This window comes from Glossina fuscipes, unplaced genomic scaffold (assembly GCF_014805625.2).
Source record: "Glossina fuscipes isolate IAEA_lab_2018 unplaced genomic scaffold, Yale_Gfus_2 73, whole genome shotgun sequence".
Lineage (NCBI taxonomy): Eukaryota > Metazoa > Arthropoda > Insecta > Diptera > Glossinidae > Glossina > Glossina fuscipes.
Window position 1 is genome coordinate 1875135 of NW_023998436.1, and position 10009 is coordinate 1885143.

At 32.9% G+C, this 10009-nt stretch overlaps 1 protein-coding gene across 12 annotated transcripts in view; it reads right to left on the reverse strand.

The window, feature by feature from the left end:
• LOC119638072 (TLD domain-containing protein 2) overlaps positions 1 to 10009 on the reverse strand; it is a 239532-nt gene that overhangs the window by 171584 nt on the left and 57939 nt on the right. For 11 of the 12 annotated variants that reach the window (XM_038034688.1, XM_038034681.1, XM_038034678.1 and 8 more), the window contains exon 1: positions 2311 to 2466. The exons of the other annotated variant lie outside the window; for it this stretch is intronic. The gene's annotated coding sequence lies outside the window, so the exon portion shown is untranslated. Of the gene's footprint in view, positions 1 to 2310; positions 2467 to 10009 lie in introns of those variants that run through there. 12 annotated transcript variants of the gene reach the window in all.

Sequence of the window (10009 nt, forward strand, 5' to 3'; positions counted from 1 at the left end):
TTTTTCGGCCTTTGTTCAACTTTTGCGCGATATTCAGTGAATTGATCGGTTGCTTCCAGGTCATATACGTACACCCAAGCCTCATTTCATCTCATTATGCACATAAAATTTTAAGTAACTTTTTTGCTCCACTAAATCATACATTCCAAAAATTGGAACTTCTGTCCTATGAAACCAAGCGCCTCTAAAATCCTAATGACTAATGAATAGAATTCCTTCCTTGTATAAAATTTTCTCAGAAAATGCGTGACTTTATCTTCAGCACTTCTCAAACCAAGCTCCCTGCCCTAAAAGCATTTTCCTTAAGCAAAAGTATTCATTTATCCGTTTAAATCTACATATGACAGCTTTTTCGAGCTTTAATTAACTGAAAAATATTACCCTTCTTGTTTAATTCGGTGATCACGGTTCGTTGCTGAATCGTGATAAATGATAGAAGCTGGACGCGATGGAACATTCGTCAATTGAGCCGGAGGGAGCATTACCTTACCACTGTGATAAGTCAAACATCTACGATGCTTCTATTTGTGAAACTGGGTAAGTATATGAGAGATTGCTTTTCGCCGCTAGGGAAAGCTACAAAGAATAATTGACGCAATTAAAATTAAAAGCGAGAATTATATATCAAAATTCGTGGTCTCGTGCAGAGGCAAAACCTGTCGTTGGAAACACAGTGCACGATAGTGACAAGAAGATTTTCCAATAAAGCACATAAGCTGCTGTAGTTACGGACAATTGACCTACTATCAAAATTATGATACCAATTTTACCAGATGGTGGAAAGGGCTCGCGGAGACATCCTACTACAGTCTATGTGAATGCGTGTTTTGAGAAACAGATACCTGATCATTGCTGAACAATTTGAAACACCGAACGCAGTAGAGTGTTCAGAGCCAAAGAAATTGATAACAAATGATTTTAAATGATTTCAAATGATTTCGAAATTATTTCAAATAATTTTAAATAATTTTAAATAATATCAAATAATTTCAAATAATTTAAAATAATTTCATATAATTTTAAATAATTTCATATAATTTCAAATAATTTAAAATAATTTCTAAATTTCAAACAATCTCAAGTTATTTCAAATAACATCAAATAATTTTAAGTTATTTCAAATAATTACAAAAAAATTTCAAAAAATTTCAAATAATTTCACATAATTTCAAATAAATATTCCTACGACGAGACCGCTCGCACTGAAAAATCACTTTCGACACAAAACTAAATCATGCAAGCTCGGAGTATGCTCTTCAGAGGAACTTGCCTTCGAAAAAGAAAAAAAACACATTTTTTATATGAGAGAGGAAGAAAAAATTAATATAAAATCGCTTTAATAATAGAGTAAGGAAAAAAGTTTCAACCACTTGCTTATCCCCCAGGCAGAGCATAATCTTTAGTAAATAATGTTGTAGAAGAAAATGGCTTTACTTCAAAGGAAAAACTTTTCGCAAAACTTTTATGTTATGTTCGCATTGAGAACGATGTTCCATGGCTAAAATAAAATCTTGCATCTAAGCTTGGAGTACTTACAGAATAATGTCGCAAAAAATATGTTTACGTCTTACTATGCGTTCTGAAAACTAACCTCCCACACTTTATGAAACTTAAGTTAAGTTAAAACGTGCCCTGGCCAAGTGCAGTTTGTATAAAATCCTTCCGGAATAATATCACCACTTTGCGGATAGCAAATGCAAAGCGTAAATATACTTTTGGTTCAACCTGTATATTTACTTGAACGTCGTCTGTGTATATGTATTTATATGATATGTGATGTGCACATACGAATGCAAACGCCTAGGTATTTATAGTGTTTGATATCTCGCCACTGATATACAAACTTAAGTTATTTACGACCGAAAGAGAACATAATTTTTCTGTTTTAATGCTGGCTCCGTCCGATTGCATTCAATAAGAAAGACAAGTAAAAAAAATAGAAGAAGAAAAACAAAAATGCAGAAATCGAGAGTGTTTTCATCATACATGCATTTAAACGGACCTCAGACGTAAGCTGCTTATATATATATGTATATATATATATACGTGCTTTTTTGTGTTGTTGTTATTTTTGGAAACACAGAATACTTGCTCGTATTCGTGTAGTGTGTTAAAGCGGAATTTTGCAAAAATTTTTAAGGTCAAATGAAATTCATTTAAACACTTATGTTAAAAAAAAAAAAAAAAAAAAAAAAATTCTTTGCAATTTATATTAAAATAAATTGAATATTATTTATTTATTTTTTATTTTTTTATTTTTTTTTTTTTGATAAAAACACAACTTTTCCCGAGTATATGGTTAAGACCTACCTTTTGTGTGTGTCTTTATTTAGATTAGCTTCACTGTCCGAATTATGTTGCACTTCACCAACACTGTGCTAAAAACTTTAGTTAAAAAGAAACTTTTTTTTTTTGTCTTAATTTTACCGATAAATTTTATTTTTACAAAATTAGTCACATTTTTGATTTTGATTTCATTTATTGCAAAAATGTTTTTATTTAGTGTAAAATTAATTACATAAATTTTCTTTAGCAATAGAAATGATGTTAAAAGCAAATATAAAATTTCGGCGCAATTTGAATTTTTTCTTCTTCTTCTTTTTTTTTTTTTTGATTTATTTTATATCAGATTCAGTTGTTTATTTATAATATAATAAATTTCTTTATATTTCACTTGTTTTATTGCACTTGAGGGAAAAATATATATAAAAGTTTATTATAAGATAATAAAGAAATTCTCTATCAACACAGAGAACAGAACGCACACATAATCATTTTATCTCCAAAATTTATAAACTCTTTGATTATAAATGTTTCGAAAATTAGAAAATTTATTAAGCTAACGTTTTTATTTAATAATTAATAAAGCGATAAAATTCCGTTAGGAAAGCAAAGCATAAAATGCCGTAGTGTCTCCTTTTAATAATAATAGTCGTAAAGAAGAACTTGCCAGGAAAGTAAGACCAACTTTTCTGCCTATGATAATGACGTTTACATTATTACAGGCATTTTTGATTTTCTAATTCAAAAATCCCGAAAGTTAAGTGCGCTGTGTACAGTACTAGACCAGCGAGCACTTAGCGGCTGCCTGCTGGCTACTTTACGAGTTTAATGTTGTCTTTTTTTTTCTTTTTTTTACTATAGAATCCTCACGCATTTAAGTGTCTCGTGTGTACTTAAGTTTGGCTCGCATTTCCTGCTTAAGTAAGCTTTTCTACGGCATGTGTGAGTACTTGCTGAATTACTCTTAAACTTCTTGTTGCCTACGAATTTCTTATATACTTAGTTTTGTCTATTGATTATCTTCCTAGGTCTATGGGTTCCCTGTGTGCTTAACTTTATCTATAGATTTCCTTTGTGATTTACTTTATCTGCTGGTTTGATGAGTGCGTAGCTTTGTTTATGAATTCTTTACACATAATTAGCTTCGCCAATGTCTTCCCTGTTTACTTGGATAAGCTAACTGGGTTTCCTGTTTACCTTACTATGTCTATGGATTCCGTGTCTGCTTTGCTTTATCCATAGGTTCCCTTATGACTAGGTTTGCCGATGCATTCTTTGATTACTTAACTTTTTCTGTGTGTTCCTTCAGAACTTAGATCTGCCTATGTGTTCCTTGCTTATTTGGAAAATTTTCGGAAGATCATGCATACTTAGATGGGAGTATTGATGCCGTGTGTGTTTTGCTTTATTCTTAGATTTCTTTTGTAATTAGTTTTGTCCGTGGCTTTGCTTATGCATTCCTTGTTTAGTTAGCTTTGGCAGTATGTTCCCTATGTACTTAGATTTTCCCATGTGTTCCCTGTTTACTTGGAGAAGTCTATGGGTTCCCTGTGTGCTTTGCTATATCTATAAACGTCGCGCGTGTTTCGCTTTATACTTAACTTTACCAAGGGGTATGATTCTCAATGTGATTAACTTTGTCTACGGGTTTCAAGAGTACTACAGTATAAACGTGTACCGACCTGTGCTGTTCGATGAGCTATCGATTTTAAAGGAATATGACCCAAACGGGATGATTAATTGGACAATCTGGTAATTGTTGAAGAAATTGAAGAAGAATTGTTGAAGAATTGTTGTTGCGAACAACGATAGATTTAAAATTCAGCTTGGAAATGACGGCTCCATAGTCAGCCGCCACAGAAAATTGAATGCAATAAAATGGGTTTGAAAGCTTTCAATTATTGCACACGCACCTGCCCTTCAGTCTATATATATTTAATACGACTCGTCTATTTTTGGTTTACTTTTTTATGCAGGGTCGAATAAATATTTAAACGTTTTTGAAATTTGGAACTAATCCGGATGGATTTAAGTTTTTAGTTTTTGGGATTCCATACTTGTTTTCTACTTGTTTTCTTCTTGAAACAGGACGATTCACTTTCCGGAGAAAATTCTTATAGCAAATTAACTAAGGTACATTAGAATGGGGCGTTTTTCTATAGCGCTCGCTTAAGGGTCAGGTCATTCCTACCAAAATTCCAGCATTTGATTATTTCTCAATAACATCGTCAGTAAATATTCACTGCCTAAGGTAATGAGTGGTATATATCCTACCACGTCTTTCGCATAAATATGAAATTTGACTTTCGGAAGTCCACAAAATAAACTCGCATCTTCTATGAGTCAATGTAGCTCTTCCGTAGCTCTAACATTATAAGACTTCCTTTTCTTTTCTTCCCTTTTAATTCTTTTTTTTTATTACATAGCTCTTGTCACTTTTCTTTCCCCTCTTTCCTTATGTTTCTTTTCATTTTATTACATAGCTCTTGTCACTTTCCTTTCCTTTTTTGCGATTTTGTTTTATTTTTTTTCTATTACATAGCTCTTCTAAATATTTACCCAAAATTTGCATACTATATATAAGGATATATCCAGTTTTTGTAGGTCGTTTTTAAGTCTTCATATATTTTGAGATTCGTCGGTTCTATTTTCTTCCATTTGGCATTGGAAGAAAAAAGATTATCCTTAAGAAAAGAATAAGAAGCTATGTCATGGAGGAATAGGAGCAAAAAAACGACTTGTATTGGGGACATGTGTACCGACATAACAAAAAAAAGAAAGAGATTCAAAAATCGAATATTTGAAATGTCACCTTTTTTTCTTTTTTTTTTAATCGCCTCTCGTATATGGACCAAGTCTAAATATTTTTATATAGATTTTCAAATCAATAGATAAACAGACAGAAGGAAGTTCTTATGTAGATCTCTAAACGTTAGAAAGGGAATAAAAAACTTAATTTTTTTTCCGCTCTTCTATGTGATACTTGAGTCCTGTTAAAAGAAATATTGGCAAAGCAAAAATAAATATTATCCTTTTATCAAGCGAGTTATAAATACTAAAGACATTGCTTATGTATGGTCAAGTATTCTCTGCTCTAGCTCTGATGCATTGATATGATGATAGTTTTCTTTTTTTTTTAAACCATTTTTTTATGTATGCATTAAATATTAATTTAACTTGATTTGTTAACATTAAATATCAATCATAAAAATGCGCATACATTCCCGTCTTACAGCTTTTTGTTGCACATAATCGTACGAGGCATAAAATTCCATAAAATATTTTCCAGCGAGAGACACCGACTAATGACAATTTATACGCTTTTTTCACATAACTCAAAATATTATACAAAATTGAATTAAAGTATTTATGTGCACTTTTGTCTTCTCTTTTGTTGATTTCTTTTATTTAAAAAAAAAAAAAAAAAAGTTAAAATCTGCCAATAAGTTACGGTGTTAATCAAAGACCGACCACAAAAACATCACAAAAATAAAGAGCAAAAACTAAGGTAAAGTATTTGTTTTCGTTATAACGGTTTTTTTTTTTCTTAATTTTTATTTTTATTTATTTATTTATTTTTTTTATTTCTCTTATTTGTCTTGAAAAGCACTTAATGCATCACTAAGATCCGTTGTTGTATTACTGTTACTTTTTTCTTCGTATGCTTTTCTCTTTTGCAATGGTAGCAGACATCGTTGTTAAAAGCAAACAAGAAAAGAAACAATACTCGAAACGAAAAAAAAAAAACAAAAAAAATTTTTTTTTTTTTCTTTAATTGTGAACAAAAATTGATTTCGCGAAGCTTTTTGCTTAATTCAATGCGTATAACAGAGACTAAATCACCGATAATCTCTTTGTTTTGTTGTATGTTTGGTTACGCGTTTTCATAGATTCGACTTTAAAAAGAATTGATATATAATGTAAATAACGTAAATAACGAACGATTTTCTTAAGTTGCTTTCGATGCAAATGAAAATTTAAAACTGATTGAAAAATTTCTCCGTCTCAAAATTTTTGCTGCGCCCATTGAGTATATTATATATTTATTATTAATTTTTTTTTTTTTTTTTTTGCTTTATTTTTCAAGACAACCGAACAAGATCCAATACCCACAAACACTTTAATATGAAAAAAGCTATGAAACAAACCGACAGCACACAACCTAACCGACAACAACAGTATATTATTCTCGCATAAAGCAAGCAACAACAATAAATTGAGCGTTCGTACATTCACTCGTTCGTTGTCGTTACAAACTAGCAACTAGCAGATCATACCAGCAGCCAGTCAGCCAGCCAACCATTAGTTATCATACCAACCAAGAGCATAGGAATAGTGTATGTTTGCAATTGTATGAATGTACATATATATGTGTGTATGTATGTATTCATACTAAGCTCTTAATACCAGTAGCAAGCAAAGTATAAAGCTATTCGCAATACAGAAGCTTCCAATATTAGCTTAACAGCTTGACAAAATTTGAAGTGCCACCATTTTCGCTTTAACAAACAAACAGACGACGAGACCCTAAGCCTTTATACATATATCTGCAATCGATGCAAACAAATCTTTCTTTTCTTAATTTTATAGCTAACGAGCTTGATTTACTACTACACTAAGAATAATAACAATTGAGATCATTTTCTGTTTCCAAGATTTTTTGTTATTACTTGTAGGGAGCAAACTACAGGTAAGAATATTTTTCTCTTTAAGAAGAGAAAAGTACTACATGCGCTCCCATAGGCAGCATTGAATTTACGGTTAGTCTTCTCAACAGCAAAGGCATATGTTATAAATATATTAAATGCAGAAATAATTGTTCAGTGATTTATTTTTATTTTTCTTAAAAAGCGCTTATTTCAAGAGAATGCAAAATTGTACATCGCTAGCCACTACTACGGTGGTCATCTTTCTGAGAAAATATGTACGCTTTGGCGAAAAGCCAATCGATTTTATCAATCGCGATAGACCGGTAATCGAAGCGTTGCTTAGATAGTTTATAAGTCAATTCAATTAAAGCCATTTTTAACCAGAAACGATTATGCCTAATAAGTGTTGCGAGGAGATTAATATTCCACTCCAATGTGGCGAACATTTACTGGACGAACTTTATTTGGTATAAAGCCCCGGTTTTTTAGTTCAATCACATCAGTTATTGTTGTTAGTGGTAATTGAAATAATATCTATTGAATCCCATTTTAACAGTCTTCAACGTTTGCTAGGCGGATTCTTTCATATAGGATGGAACGTCACCGTAGTAAAAAAGCTCGAAATTATGACTATTGGTATATTACACTTGTTTTTTGACATAATTGCATCATTTGTTTTTTTAGCATACTTTAGCGAACATTATGGCTTTATCCTCGATGTTAATGGTTTCCATCATGTCCTTCTGTCAACGCGACTATCACAAGCCATCTGCATTTGCCTTCGGAAAAATGAAACTGTGCGCATCTAATCCTTAGCTATATAACTTTTATTGTTCCGTAAAAGTTAAAGATGATACTTTCACAATAGTTTAAAAAGAGATAAACTGTTAATTTTACATCTAACGTACGCCCATAACAAAACTAAACTAAACAAGCAGCAACAACTCTCCTAGCAAGTAAACTAAACAAATGAAAAAGTCTAAGACTGTTAATGTGTCCAAAGAAATTCTTCTCTTCTTCACTACAGCCCAAGTGAGCATTTTAAGTTTGCCAAAGGTCTGAAAGATGCATGGCAATGCGCAGATGCTTGTAGTTAACTGTATAACTACTCTTAACCACTGTCAGTTAATGGCTTTAATCTCTTAGTCCATTAACGCAGGATTAACAGCAACATGTATACTTAAACGACAAAGTTTACATTTTGCGGCTTTTAAAATTAAAAATTAAGTATCTATCCATCTGTTTTTATTTGCTTATGTATGGCTATTGGGCACGTTTTTATTAGGTTAAACTGTTCTTCGGATACTTTTCTATGTCTCACACTAGTTTTACAATAAGACTTTTCCATTTAAATCACGCGAGTTTACCCAAACAGTAGCTTGTTTTCTTACGTTACCAGCAGTCTAACTCGCATCTCTTAACGCTAGAACCATTAATTCGACGGGTTTTTGATTTTAAACTTAAAAGCTTTGCATGAGGAAGTGAGACCCAGTAAACGTCAGATACGAGCTTTTAATGATGTAATGTATTCATGTTTACTTTCTTCTCCGGACCCGGAACAGGCCCATTTTGTTATTTTTAGACGTTGTATAGCTATTTCTACGAAGATCCGATAATTTTTCGAATCCCTGCACTGGAAAACGTGAAGATAAGACACTGAAATTAGGAGCAAATATTCCGTGGCCGATTAAGAATGTGAGCTCGAAACATGTATGCGATATACACGCTCGCTATGCAGAAGAAACGTAAACATCCTTAGAACTGACATATTTTTCAAATTTTCTTCTATAATTTTCAATCTCGTGACTACATTGTTAAAAACCTCCTACGCAAATATTCGCCAGGACCACCTGCATTAAATGTAAATTTCAGCCTTCCAACTTTAATTATTTCCGAGTAACGAGCAAAGACCCACAAATTATTGTTAAGAAAAACGAAGTTGCGTTCAGTTTATGCTCGGCTACGGGCTTCAGCCCTGACCAATTTGACTCATATTCATTATCAACCTGTGCGCAAAAACTTCCAATGTCTGCATTAAATTTGAAGTCAATATCTTCATTTTTGCGACCAGCAGAGCGGTAATACCAAACACTACGCAGATGGACAGACAAGGCTAAATCAATTCAGAATTTCATGCTGATCAAGAATATATATTGTTTATAAGGTCTTGTAACGGCCGCGAACAAACCTTGGGTAGGGTGTCTGTCGGTCTGTGTCAACCGCAAGCGGAGCAATAACGGCATGCCGTTAGACAAAATCATGCGATTTTGTGGTACCGCTAGTAAATCGCATGATCTTGCGGTATATGTGTTTATTATTTTATTTTCTTTTTCTTGTCTGATCTCCTTATTCGCAAGTACAGTCAAAATCGTATGATTTTGCGGTACCATTGCTTGCTTTTGCAAGTACAGTCAAAATCGTATGATTTTGCGGTACCCTTGCTTGCTTTTGCAAGTACAGGCAAAATCGTATGATTTTGCGGTACTCCTTTTTTTCCTTTTGCTCTTGCAAGCATAGGCGAAATCGTATGATTTTGCGGGATCTATGCTTGCTTTTGCAAGTACAGTCAAAATCGTATGATTTTGCGGTACCATTGCTTGCTTTTGCAAGTACAGTCAAAATCGTATGATTTTGCGGTGCCATTGCTTGCTTTTGCAAGTACAGTCAAAATCGTATGATTTTGCGGTACCCTTGCTTGCTTTTGCAAGTACAGGCGGAATCGTATGATTTTGCGGTACTCCTTTTTTTCCTTTTGCTCTTGCAAGCATAGGCGAAATCGTATGATTTTGCGGGATCTATGCTTGCTCTTGTGAGAGTAACGGCAAGCCGTTATAGAGAGAGAGCAACAGGAAGAAGAAGAGGGAAATGAAATGAAAAGGAGAAGTCTGTCTGCGTTTCAAAAATTAAAGTCAGAGGATAGAATTCTGAGTTGAAGTCAGTCGGAGTCAGGCACTCGCTGAGTGCAGTTCTTGTCGCGCTTTATCCATTAACAGTCAGATGTTAGACTTCAGTGTGACCGGTCGATTTTCTAGTGTATAAATCGCAAAAGAAAAACTAGAGTAAAATAAATAAACAAG